This window comes from Balaenoptera physalus (genome assembly GCF_965194825.1).
Source record: "Balaenoptera physalus genome assembly, chromosome: 6".
Classification (NCBI taxonomy): Eukaryota; Metazoa; Chordata; class Mammalia; order Artiodactyla; family Balaenopteridae; genus Balaenoptera; species Balaenoptera physalus.
In genome coordinates, this window is record NC_138885.1 from 105,518,497 (window position 1) to 105,532,932 (window position 14,436).

The following is a 14,436-nucleotide window of genomic DNA, read 5'->3' on the forward strand; positions in this document are numbered from 1 at the left end:
ATAGACAAGGCCAATTTTTGCAAAGATCTTATCTCAAGGATACTGAGAAATTTATTAAGTACAAACACTACATATAGGGACTTCTTAAGGTCTTTCTTCAGTGTCCTTTTATATCTATAGAGTTTAACATAAACCATTAGTAGCAGTATAATTAAATTAGTCCATAGTATGCACAATTTATTCAGTAGTACCTTAGTTGACTAAAACCTCTCTCCTCTATAGTCTTCCTCAGAACAAAAGGTTCATCTCTGATTTGGAGTAAATTACTATGGTGCCTGGATATAGATGGAATGACACAGGTATACTTCTTAGTGCAATTTTTCAAAGATGTCATGAGAAATCTGTTATCATATTATTGAAGCTAGGACTTTTCTACAGTTTCTGCAGTTTAATTCCTAATGTTATGAGATGGCTTCTCCACTCCAGTATATTTTGATGACAAATGGAAATATGTCTATAACCATAACATAGTTTCTGATAATATAAACTGATTATTATGATCTTGAAGTATTATGATGAGTGGTCCTAGCAGTGATATAAAAGGACTCAGAGAAGATATGACATAAGGGTCTCAACCATACTTTCATACCATTTCTATAATGTCACCTCCCATTTACTCTGGCTCCCACCCCTCATCTCCCATCCTATCTTCTGCCTCTCTTCTGGAAGTCTCTTGAGAAGGCCATCAGGTACTTGCCATGTTAAATCTAGTCCCCTTTTCTTGAAAATCTCTTTCCTTTGATTTTGGCTTTTTGAACTCTACTTTATCCTAGAGATAGTTAATTAAGGATCTAATTTTCTTTTCCCTGAACAAGGTAATATCCTCCTAACATGTCTCATTGCCTTTACTGTGTTTCTTTTCCAATTTGTCCTCCACATCATTATAGCATAGAAGGCAATATGGTACAATGAGAAGATCATGGGCTTGAAGCTAGAAAGACCTAGGTTCACATCTTAGCTCTTTCATGCAGGTGACTTGATGCTGACCTCAATTTTGACATACCTTATAAGTGTGAATAATATAGAACTTACTTCGTGGAGTTGTTTTTAGAATCAAAAATGATAATGTCTTTAAAGTGGCTTGTACATGATGCAAAGTCATTTTTATTTCTTAAAAAGCAACTCAGTTATGAACATGTCTGTCTTCTATTAGTTACAGGATAAATTCCAGACTCCTTAGCCTGGCAGGTATAGCCCTTCACAGGCTACAGCTTCTTTTCAGTCTTAGCTTCTGTGCCATCCTCCAAAGTTTTAAAACGACAGATGGGCTTGTTATTTTCCACTCTTGGCCCGTCATTTATGCCTCCATGTATTTGCATATATAGCTCTCCATCTGTAGTGTCCTTTGCCCTCCTATCTGAGTGGCAGGCTCCCAATTTATTCTTCAGAGTCCTATTCAAATATTATCTCCCAGTCCTTTGCCCTCATTCTAATAGATTTTGAACAGCTTATGCTGTTAAAGTGGTCTCCTATTTTTGAAGATTCTGCCTTTCATATGCTGGAATTTGTAAACATAGTGGAATCTGCAGCTCCACTACTTAAGAAGCAGATAATCTATAGAACCCAGCATACACTGTACAACTTATTTTCTTCATAGTCTGTTAACTCTGTTGTCAAAGGCACATTTCCATGTTAAGAACAGAAATTTTAGTTAAAATTACTCATTATTATAATTCTTGATACTACTGAAATTGTGATAAGAGAAGCACTTCTGTATCACTTATGATGGGAATGTAGATTTTAGGAAAAACTGTTTGCCAGTATATATCTGAATCAATACTTAAAATATTCACACTATTTAACCCAGTGATTCTAACAATCTATTTAAAGAAAATGAAAAGATATGTGTACACAAATTTATGCATAAATATGTTTATCATATAGTTGCAGTAAAAAACTGAATAGAACTTATCTGCAAATAAACTTTGGTTATATAAATTGTAATATATACATATGATAGAATACTATGTAGTTATTAAGAGTTACATTTATGAAGCATTTATAATAGAACAGAAAATCCTTCTGAGATAGTATTAAATAAAAATTCAGAATACAAAGGCGTATTTTTAAACGACCACAGCTGTGCTGAATATATACATAGAAAAAAGACTGAAAGGAACCATGAGGAAATGTTAGTGATTGTCTGTATTAGTCAGGGTTGGCTACTTGCTGTAATAAACAACCCCCCCAAGTCTCTGTGGTTTAACACTAAAAGTTTATTACTTGTTATGTCATCATCCAATGCAGGATTGGAGGGTGACTTTTCTGCATTCAATTTGCATTTGGGGAACCAGGCACTTCCCATCTTCTAGAGACTGAATTCCTTTATGCATTCATTTGGCAGGTGAAGAAAGGAGTTGCAAAGGTATAGTCTGGAACTGAGACACATCACTTGCATCTTTATACCACTGACCAGAACTCATTTATGCCCCACCTACTTTGGGGAACTTTATTCTCAAGAGGAAGAAAAAGAACTAGAATATTGGCAACACTGGCATTGCCCTCCTTATCTCTGAAAGGAAATCTAACAAATAATTTCTATTTCTTATATTTTTCTGTATTTTCCAATTTCCCCCCAGTAACTATGTATTACAAGAGAAAAATGTGTGATTAGAAGCCCTCAAACTTTTAAAAGAAGCTACTCCTTTAACTCCTACAACATGAACTTATAGTAACTAAAGTATTTCCTTTGACACTCAAAAGATTAAATTTGGTTCAGACAAGAGTTGCTGTTGCAAGATTTCATTATTAACATCATAAAAAAGAAATCCATGCAGTAAGAACAGTCCTTTGATTGAACGGATGGAATTCAAATATCTAAATAGCATTGAAAGGTACATAGATTATCCTACAAATTCATCAAATATTGTTGAAGATAATGGAGTGTTAAGAAATCTAACTTTAAGTCATCTGAGACCCAAATTCCTGAACCTCAAGCCCTTTCCTTCAGCACATTTTCTACAGTTCTGTCGCCACCAAGTTGTCCTTATCCTTAACCCATCCACATCAGTCCTCCTCTTTTTTTTTTTTTTTTAAAGCTGCTACTGGCACATTTGTGGAAGGACATGCCATGTTATTGCTTCTGACTGTGGAGCTTTGTGAAAGCCCCTGCTCTTAGCCTTTTTTTTTTTTTTTTTAAAGAAGCAGCCTTGTGTGTTTTTTTTTTTAAATTGTATTTATTTATTTATTTATTTATGGTTGTGTTGGGTCTTCGTTTCTGTGCAAGGGCTTTTTCTAGTTGCAGCAAGCAGGGGCCACTCTTCATCGCGGTGCGTGGGCCTCTCACTATCGCGGCCTCTCTTGTTGCGGAGCACAGGCTCCAGACACGCAGGCTCAGTAATTGTGGCTCACGGGCCCAGTTGGTCCGTGGCATGTGGGATGTTCCCGGACCAGGGCTCGAACCCGTGTCCCCTGCATTAGCAGGCAGATTCTCAACCACTGCGCCACCAGGGAAGCCCCAGTCCTCCTCTTACTTGGGGTTAGAGAAGAAGAAGAGAGAGAGGATTTTGGAGTACAGTGGTCCCTTCCTTCAACCTCTCCCTTTGATGTCCAGAGGCAAATATTTACTCTGGATAGTATTGAAAATGTTGACTCCCAAACTGTTGGGGCGATGACAGTCTTTTCTTTCTTCCCTTCCTTCCTTCTTTCCTTCCATTCAACCATCCACCCAACCACCTATCCAGGAAACACTGACTGAGACTCTACAAGTAGCTAGGAACCATGTCATATAACTCTATTTTTGGTCCTCTATTTTTAATTGCTACATGATGCATGAAAGTCCTGCTCTATGTGCATACCAGACAGCTAGTACACTGACAGAAATTCTTTCTATTTGCTCTAGAATGACCATTTAAAACACAGGACCTGCTCAGGTCCCGGAGTGGAGTTCATAGTCTTTGCTTATTACTTTGTAGCACTTGAGGATGGATGTACATCACCCAACGGTCACCTTCATTTTTTTGCACACATCAGTCTCAAACCTCCCCTTCTCAAGTTCTGAAAAATGCAGAATAGCAATTTAAAAAACTCAAGCAAAGCCGAGAGGTCTACCACATGGCAGTTAGTACTCCATACAACACGGTTTGTAAGCAGAAAGTCTCAGACTATCAGCCACAGCCAGTCCATCACTCACAACATATATGGGGATATATGTGGACCCTCAGTGACTACAGGGTGTCTCAGCCACTGACTTTGCCGTCACATGCCTGGCACAGTCTGGGCACAGAGCAGTGGCAGCTGTGATGTTGCTACAATAGAAGATGTGGTTGGTCTCCTCCTTACCGGCTAACCCAAGCACGACCTTTCTACACTCATTAGAATCTGTTTCCACATTCGTTCACGGGCACCCTTCGTTCTCAAGTTTCTTAAGGAAACTATGTCTAGAATAAAAGTCCTAAAGAAGAAATTGGATTCACAACTCATTTTATTCTATAATTATACGGTAGTTAAAATTAGAAAAGTCACATTTATTGCCCTTCTCAGTTTATCAGATTGAGCAACATGGATTTTATTACATAAGACCCCTTGGGTCATTAGCATTTCATAATCATTAACATTTCATTACCCCCTTTTTTTTCCAAAGCACAGAATTTCACTAGAAACACATGTGAAATATTTAGGAATCTTGTATAAAATATACCAAAAAATGAAAAGTATTAGATTTTTCTTTTAAGAGAAAAAAATCTCGTACAATGTCTTACTAGTTTCCAAATAGAATTTTAAACTCTCAAGTCAATCTTGCCTAATTGAATGGAATTTGCCATCTTTTCACTGCCGTCCAGCATTCATCTCCTTTTTATATTCTTGTATTTACATGGTTGGTTGTGTCTGCAGAGCCAGGAGAATCAGGACATAGGATTTTATTGTATGTATTTGAGATTATTTGATCAACCACTGCATATTATATTAAGGCAAAAAACACTGGATTTTCTAAATTGTCTGGTAAAATAGGTCAAATGCTCGAGGCATTTTTTTGCCACACTCGCCTTTTTCCAGGAGACTGATTCAGGGACTTATTCACTCTATAGGCATGCTGATGGCTTCACTACGTACACATCATAAGTTATACACTATACGAAACATCCACTTTATATTCAGACCCAGGCCAGCAGGTTCATAGCCTTTATTTAGCACTGGTGCTTAAAAGGAAACAGAAATCACTGCACTTTTACTGAAACACAATTGCTATTGTATACTGGAAAAGAAATTAACAATTTTTTCTTTCAGTCAGCATTTTCTGGTGGTGATAATTCTGACCAGGGAGTAAGAGAAATAAAAGTTTCCTTATTTCATGGAAGCATTTTAAATAATACAGGTATGGCCATTTTAAGTGAGTGCAATTTGAGACTAGAATTAACCAGATGATATTTGAGGAAAGTATCAAGGCCCACTATCTGAGGTCCAGGGATGTGAGAGACTAATGTCCAGTAGTTTATCCCCAAAGAAATGATCTGATTTTCCTCACAGTATCATTTTCTAATAACAATGAATGTACTATATTTATAAACTGTTCAGAAAACCTAACACAAATCCCCACTGGAGCCGAGAGACTAGAATATAAATAATTGGCACTTTCTGGCAAAGGTTTGTATTAAAGGGCAATGTTAATTCTCTTTCTACATCTTATACATTTTCTGATTATCACCTTGTTCCCCTGAGATGAGAAGAAAGGTCTAGTCATGAGAAGATGTACATTCATCTTTCCCTGTTACCTTTGACTGGTTTAAAAAAATGTATTTGCCGTTCTCCTCAGAACCAAGCTGGCTTACTTTGGCTTATGTCTTTTATTTGCTCGTTTCTCCCCAGCTTTGCCTTCTTTGTGCCTGTTTTTCCCTTTCTGCCTCTTCTGAGTCATATGTTGACATAATTTGGTGCGAAGCCTGGGTTTGAAATGATTTGGACACCGAGGCCAGGTACACAGAGATTTTTGTGTGATAACAAAACACCACAAACACTCCGCCTGCAGTGTTTCCCACCCTTGAGACATAACATTTTCAAACATCAATTTGCCAAGCAGGTTGGCTGTGAATACTCCGGCCTGCCCGTGGTTAGTCAGAGTTGGGATTCCTCTCTCTCTTCCTCTGACTCTTGGGCTTAATTCTCACTTTCGCCACACGAATAAACAGAGCTTCTTTTTGAAGTGGAGAGTCTAGGAGATGTTTCTCCCCCAGGCTGTGGAGAGAAGTTTTAAAAAATGGACTGCTTTATTCCAAACTTTATTTTTGATGAAATACAACTCACGACGCATTTTAGAATAAAAACATCTCAAATGCTGAACTGTTGAAAGTTTGAGTCTGAGGTGCTGTGACAGGTTTTGATCACTCCATAACTTTATTTCCTGTCTTTTCTGTTGCTTCCTAATTACGTGTACCTAATACCATCGTTCCTATTTGATGTTTTCAAATGTGAACTGCGGCGACTTTCTATCCTTAACTAAGTCTCTTCTCCTCCACCCCACCTCACATTTTTACTAGATCTCTTCAGCTCCATTCACAGTTGATGTATGTAGATATTAGATATGATGAATGAGAAGGAAGGAAACAGAACAGGGAAAATAAAGGGATAGAAGGGAAAAACAAAGTGAACGACTAGAAAAGACAATTAAAAGGAGGTGAGCATCAGAGCAATGGGCAGAACATTTAAAAGGAAAATGGAGTAAGGTTCTTGCTTTAAAATATGGGAAATTTGCTAGGTATAGTTAGACACCTTGGCTTCTTTCATGGAATGAAACAAATAAAACTGATACATTTTCACAAAGATACTATCTGCATTTTAAGACTGACAAAGATATGTGAACAAGGAAGAACTATCTGAGTGTCTCTCTCACACACACACACACAAAACCCCTACCCCATCCCCCAACCCCTAATGGAATTAGGTAATTAACCTTTTACCATGTAAGAACAAGTGGTTTCCAAGATAATGATTCTGAGTCAGTAGAATGCCTCTGTCTTTGATTTAGACCAGACATTGTCTGTTATTTGGTTTTAGACATGTCTTAAGGTCCCTTTTAGGTGTGGTCTCACTGAAGCCAAGAACTTAAGGCAAAAACAGACATGCTTTGTCCCTTTTAATGTTCATGCTGCTTTAGCACCAAAATACACCCAACATCTATGGTCTATGGTGGTAGCCCCTCCATGATCACTTAACTGTAAATAGACAGATGGATAAATAGATGGTACTTTTTCTTCCTCAGCGCTAGTCAGAAATTTATAAGGAAGCACTTTCCAGTTTGGGGGCCCACATTTTAAGGGAACTCTGAAATTTGGAGAGGATTCAGAAGAGACCATGAATGTTGATGAAAGGGTTAGAAATGGAACTTACAAGAAAGAGTTAAAGACATCAGAATTGCTTATCTTGGAGAAGGGAAGAAGGTAACCTAATAACACTCTTGCAGCGTTTGAAGGTATATAATATACATAATGGTTACCAGCTGTTTTCTGTTTTCATCAAAGAGAACCAGAGGCCAAGTTCTCACACTGCATAGATCAAATATAGGGAAATGTTTCTTGGTGGTGGCAGTGGTGGTGGTGGCAGTGTTAAAAAGATAAAATGGTAACAGCTGAATTTGTAAAAACTTTCCTGGAGTTATTTAAATATAGGATGGTTTTTTTTTTTTTTTTTAGGTCTTATATTTTCCTGGAATTGGAAGATACAATTTATGTCATGGTTCTTAATGTTGCATTATGATGTATACATCTATAAGAATAGAAACTTATTTTAAGGAAGAAGGATAGATAAGGGCCAAGAATCACAGCATCTATGATCCAACTTTCCATAGAAAGTAAAATTAAGACAAGGAGACATGATTTCCATAAGCACTTTAGATGTAAACTTTTTAGAATGATGCTCTGCTTTCTCCAAAAAATACTGCTGCTACTTGGCATAAGGAAAGGGAATATCAAGAGAGAGCAGAGATGGAAAAAAAATATACAATAGATACTAAAATTATGTAGGCGCTAAGACCCTCAGAATTATACCAGCACACAGAAGAATCGCAGACCTTTTTCTTTTTTATTCCAATTGGCTAATTCTTCTAGTGGATTTACTTGTATGTAGGTTTGCTTCTGTGCAAAAATCTCTGTGTGAACCAATATGATTTAAACATTTATCCTTTTCGCAGGCCATAAGAAGCTAATAAATTCAATAATTAAAAAAATAAAAATGTCTATCTGCTTTATAGTAGCTTGTCATGTTGGTCATTTGATTATCTCAAGGAAGTCGTAAGACTCACCCAATTCTTTGGAAAATTTCTACTTTTTTTGTTGTACTAATATCATAGAAACTTAGTCTCTGTTTATCTGTTTTTCAGACTCTGACAGAATACATCACGCAAGATGGAATAATTTTTACATAATGCTAGCAATAGTGGGATTAATTAGTACACTTATCAAGATAGTATTATACTTTTTCATGGTGCAATGCTATATTTTTATGTTCTGGTTTTTATCATACAAATCCATTGTGTCTGGTTTCTCCCGTTCTGTTTTCATCACTAGGAGCATTTCTTTATGCTAATAGAACCAAAAATGTTCACATAATTCTCTGAGTAGGCACAGAGAACTTTGTTTTCAAACTTAGGCAGAAAACAAATCATCTGCTATGAAAATGTGGTAGTTATCATCTCCAGTGGAAATATAACAATACCAAAGGATTCATATTAAATCACAAGAGAAAATGTTTTGATTTTTGTCTTTCGTATTTCATTCTAGGAAAAGAAATAGAGAGTATTTGTTTAATATAGTACTGGTTTGCTTAAAGGGCCCCTCTTGAAAGTTATTTAATTGGAGGGAGGTGTAAAAATGTTTTTAAACTTGGTTTTGAACATGTTTAAACATTCAGTAAAAGCATGTAAAATGGTATAATGAACCCCATGTACCCATCACCCACCATTCAACAATTATCAATGGTCTACATCCTGTTTCATTGTTTCAGCTACTGTCCCTCTTCCCTCCTTTTAAAATCTTTAATGGCATTTAAATACACTAAACTTCCCTTGGGAATCAACAATACTTCTGTCAGTATCTAAAAATATAAGTATCTTTATTAGTCAATATACCCAGACTTTTATACTCATTAACATTTTGCTTCAGAATACAGTCGGCCCTCCTTATCCACAGATACAGAGGGCTGACTATACTACCCCGTTTAATATAAGGGACTTGAGCATCCTTGAATTCTGGAATGCTCTGGGGGTCCTGGAACCAATCCTGCCTGGATACAGAGGGAAGACTGTAGTAGGTGTATTAGTTTCCTATTGCTGATGTAACAAATGACTGCAACCTTAGTCACTTGCAAAAATGCAAATTTATTACCTTACAGCTCTGGAGGTCAGACATCTGAAATTGGTCTCACTGGGCTAAAAACAGGCTGTGTTATCTTCTGGAGACTCTAGGGAGAATCTGTTGTTTTTCCTTTTCCAGCTTTTAGAGGCTGCCCACATTCCTTGGCTCATGGCTCCTTTCCATCTTCAAAACCAGCAATTATCAATCGAGTCTTTCTCATATCAACTCACTCTGACCTTCTCTATTCTGTTTCCCTTTTTCTCTTTCAAGGACCCTTGAGATTACATTGGGCCACCTGGATAATCGCCCCATCTCAAGGCCAGCTAATTAGCAACCTTAATTCCCCTGGCCTATGCAACCTGATAACATTTACCAATTCCAGGTATTAGGAAATGAGCATCTTTAGGGGCCATTATTTTGCCTTCCACACTGGACATATTTTATATTGATTCATAAATGTATATTTAAAACTTAAATATACATTTCATGTTAAATATATAACGTAGATTTAACAGTCATAGAGAAATAATAGAGGCATTTTGCCCAATCCAGTGGGTTGGGTCTATCTCTAATTCTGTGGACTGGTGATTTAACTCACTGTTGAATCTGAATAAACACAGTAGTAATTATCATTTCACAGTTTGTAGACTAAAGTTAAAAAACAACAATAAAAACAACCATTTGGTGGGCAACAGATCAATTACAGATAGAACAGTTTACAGACAGACTGGGCTTTCTAACTTGGAATCTTAACATTACAATCTATAACTGTACTTATTCCAGAGTATGTCTATAGCTCTGTTGCCTAGAATACCTCAACCATCTGAAATGTTAGGTACTGTCTCTCTGGATTCTCAATTTTTCTTCTACAGACTGCTCCTGACCCCCATGCCATATGCCCAAACATTCATTTTCCTTCCATTTTGTTCCCTAACACTATGCTCAGTGGGGAGGCCTCTTAGATTTGTCTAACAGTGGAGATGGTGTGATTTCATTGTTGCCACCAGCAGTAAAGTTGTAGACAGAAAGACTACAGATGTGGAGCAGATGCGTAGAATGATCATTTTTAAAAGTCTGTGTAGAGCTCTAATAAAAAATGACTGTGTTAAATGTTTATATGTTTGGTGCTCATATTATTTAAACAAAATCATTGACTTATTGCTTTTACAATCTACATTATATATTTCACTAAAAGCAATTTATTACTACATTTTTTTCTTTTGAGCTTGGGAGAATGATAGCTTTGCACCCCCCCTCCAAATTCGAGGTGAATTGGTTTACCTTTTTCCTTTCCTGTTCTAGGTAGATTTTTTTTTTCCGAAAGGAAGGGAAAACACCTTCTTTGAAAGGGACGTGACCCATGAAGTCAGGCTGAGCATTAGAATTAGATGAAATCCCAGCTCAGCCACTTGAGCTAGTTGATATCTCTGAAACTTTGTTTCTCATATGCAAGATGGGAGTTAATATCATTCATAAGATTGCTGTGAAGAAAAGTTGGGATAATGTATACAAAGCACCTAATGCAGTGTCTGGTGCATCAACGGTCTGTTCTTTTCCTCTTCCTGTGGTGGTGGGGGCTATGTCACTAGAAAAACACTTTTAGGACCACATAACTTTATTTTCAAATAAAATTAGTTTTCTGTTTGTGAGTATCATGTGAAAACGCCTGCATAAGACTTTCACAAAAGTTGTAGGGTATTGTTTAGAAAGGTCTGATTTAAAACTTAGAATATGTGGCATATCATAAAAATCATTTTAGACTGTCTTGGGGCAACTCAAATAGGAAGTCATCATCCAGGAGCTGAAAGTAGGGTTCAGGGGGGTTCTGAATAAGCATCATTTAGGAGAGCTCTGTCACAGTTATAAACAATAGATGAAAAATAATGAAACATTGGTTCCAAATAGGTCCCTAAATGGAAAATGACAGGATAGGTGTTCTGCAAAGCAGATGTGATTTGTGACTAAAAAGCCATTCACATGGGCATTCACATGGGCAGCTCTTTTGTAGATTTCTCTGGATAGAAGTATAGCCTGAACCTGCTTTTTCGTGGATGATGGTTTATGAATGACTGAGTCTTTCAAACAACCCAGAATAACCAGCATGAGTTGTACGTTCTCTCTTCAATTTCTCCACTATCCGTAAGTAATAACATCTGTGGTTATGGGCCATCGGGACCTTCCGCTGCATGTGGGAAGAAATGTAGTCTTTCGGTGTAGAGGAGATACAGAAACAGAAACTAACTGAGAAAAATCTGATGACTAAGCCAGAAGACAGAGAAGAAAACATTTTCGAATAGGGTAAAGATAGTAACTTGGTAACAATCACAAAGTAGTTAAATAGCTGTTTCCAAGGCTAGGAAAAGATAGCCATTCTATGTGTTGGAGGGAATGGGGAGTTTCAGATTTACTAACATGGATTTGACAGTTTAGGGTTATTTGTGTTTATGGCAAAGAGCTCAGACAGGAAGTCTTTGTTTACTGCCCGAAGATTTTTTTTTTTTGTATTAATATGTTCTTTTTTTATTTTTATTTAATATTGGAGTACAGTTGATTAACAATGTTGTGTTAGTTTCAGGTGTACAGCAAAGTGATTCAGCTATACATGTACATGTATCTATTCTTTTTAAAATTCTTTTCCCATGTAGGTTATTACAGAGTATTGAGCAGAGTTCCCTGTGCTATACAATAGGTCCTTGTTGATTATCTATTTTAAATATAGCAGTGTGTACATGTCAATCCCAAACTCCCAATCTACCCCTCCCCCCATCCTTCCCCCTCTGGTAACCGTAAGTTCGTTCTCTATGTCTATGAGTCTGTTTCTGTTTTGTAAATGAGTTCAATTGTATCATTTTTTTTAGATTCTGCATATAAGCGATGTTATATATGTCTTTCTCTGTCTGACTTCACTTAGTATGATCATCTCCAGGTCCATCCATGTTGCTGCAAATGGCATCATTTCATTCTTTTTTATGGCTGAGTAATATTCCATTGTATATATGTACCACATCTTCTTTATCCATTCATCTGTCGATGGACATTTAGGTTGCTTCCATGTCTTGGCTATTGTAAACAGCGCTGCAGTGAACACTGGGGTACATGTATCCTTTCAAACCATGTTTTTCACCGGATATATGTCCAGGAGTGGGCTAGATCATGTGGTAGCTCTAGTTTTAGTTTCTTAAGGAACCTCCATACTGTTCTCCATGGTGGCTGTATGAATTTACATTCCCACCAGCAGTGTAGGAGGGTTCCCTTTTTTCCACACCCTCTCCAGCATTTATTATTTGTAGACTTTTTGATGATGGCCATTCTGACTGGTGAGAGGTGATATCTCATTGTAGTTTTGATTTGCATTTCTCTAATAATTAGTGACATTGAGCATCTTTTCATGTGCCTCTTGGCCATCTGTATTTCTTCTTTGGAGAAATGTCTATTTAGGTCTTCTGCCCATTTATTGATCGGGTTGTTTGTTTTTTTGATATTGAGCTGCATGAGCTGTTTGTAAATTTTGGAGATTAATCCCTTGTCAGTAGCATCATTTGCAAGTATTTTCTCCCATTCTGTGGGTTGTCTTTTCGTTTTGTTTATGGTTTCCTTTTCTGTGCAAAAGCTTTTGAGTTTAATTCGGTCCCATTTGTTTATTTATTTTTTTTATTTCCATTACTCTAGGAGACGAATCGTAAAAGATATTGCTGCGATTATGTCAAAGAGTGTTCTCTCTAAGAGTTTTATAATATCCAGTCCTACATTTAGGTCTTTAATCCATTTTGAGTTTATTTTTGTGTATGGTGTTAAAGAGTGTTCTAATTTCATTAAAAATCACGATTACTGGCTTCACTGGAAAACAGTAAGATCTGGCCACACAGGGCCCAAATTGCAACATGACAGCAGTTAGCTGAGGAGCGGCCCTCCCCGTTAGGACACGTGCCCATGATTTGCCTCTGTCTGCACCTGCACCACCTGCCCAGATCCTGTGGACACCTCAGTTAGTGATTGTGCTGTGGGCTCCAACAAAGGAAGATGGAAGGATTGGAATACACTTTCCACTCATTGCAGCAGGTGGAAGCTGGCTAGACTCTGGGGTCTAGATCTGAGGAACTGAGACTGTGCCCTGCCCCAATCGGGGGCCACAGGCTGTGGCCCTAAGACCAGCCAGTTTACAAGCTGTGCCCACCTCACTGGAGTGTGTGAGTGGCGGGTCCCTCTGGACTCCTGATGGAAAAATGCCAAGAGGGGCTTTCTGGTGACCAACACAGCAGCGCCCCTTTCCCAGCTGTGTAACTAGGGCCTCGGTCTCCCCATCTGTAAAATGGGGGTATCACAGCAGCCAACTCAAAAGGTCATTATCAGGAATAATGATGCATGTAAAACACATAAGACAGTGTGTGGCACATAAGGGCTCAGTATTATGTACTGTTTTCATGAGTGGGGGTTGGGTTCCTTCAACCCATGATGGTGAGTCTCTCCGTGTATCAAGCTGCAGGAGGTTTGTTTTTTCTTGACCAATAATGTCAAGAGAGTTCCCTAAGGCATTAAACATTATTCACCCGTGAGCCGAGTGCACGTGGCACCCCAAGACAGACCTTTCCTCTTTGTCTGGAAACTTTCCGATCACCCCAGTTTTTCCACACGTCCTTGCGGTGGGAATGAAATGATGAGTGACCTCCTCCTTGGTTAGGATAACTAATTGCTCCCAAAGTAAAGCCAAAGACAGGCCCTTTGGACACTCGGTTTGCAGCTCCGGAGGTCAGAAGTCAAAAATCCTCAGGATGTGGCCGCGGGTTGTAGGTGGGGGCAGGAGTGGAGGAGGAAGCCTCATCTGACACACACAAGCCACCTAAGAACCTGTAGAAGTAGGTGCCCCCTGGGCTCTGGGAACCAGCGCTCCCTCTGGACCATTAGCTTTGGTGTTGACATTGTGTCTGCAGTCGCTGCCCATCTGGAGTGGAAAATGCAGCAAAAACACAGACATGTGGAATTCTGAACTAGGGACCATGGGAGAACAAGAGTGGAGAGACCAGAGAGGAATGAGAAGGCAGGGAAGGCCTTACAGGCAGAGGCAGGTTTAGATCAGGGAACAGAGGAGAGGAGAGAGCTGAGCTGGGGGCAATTTGGCGACTGTTCATCCAGGTAATAAGTATAGATTGAGTAC

At 38.3% G+C, this 14,436-nt stretch overlaps 1 long non-coding RNA gene across 1 annotated transcript in view; it reads right to left on the minus strand.

The window, feature by feature from the left end:
• Positions 1-224: 224 nt before the first annotated feature.
• The window catches only part of LOC309663507, a 52,331-nt gene continuing 38,119 nt past the window's right edge, over positions 225-14,436 (minus strand). Inside the window, exon 2 of the long non-coding RNA XR_014265323.1 lies at positions 225-14,223. This is a non-coding gene — a long non-coding RNA (uncharacterized lncRNA). The remainder of the gene's footprint in view (positions 14,224-14,436) is intronic.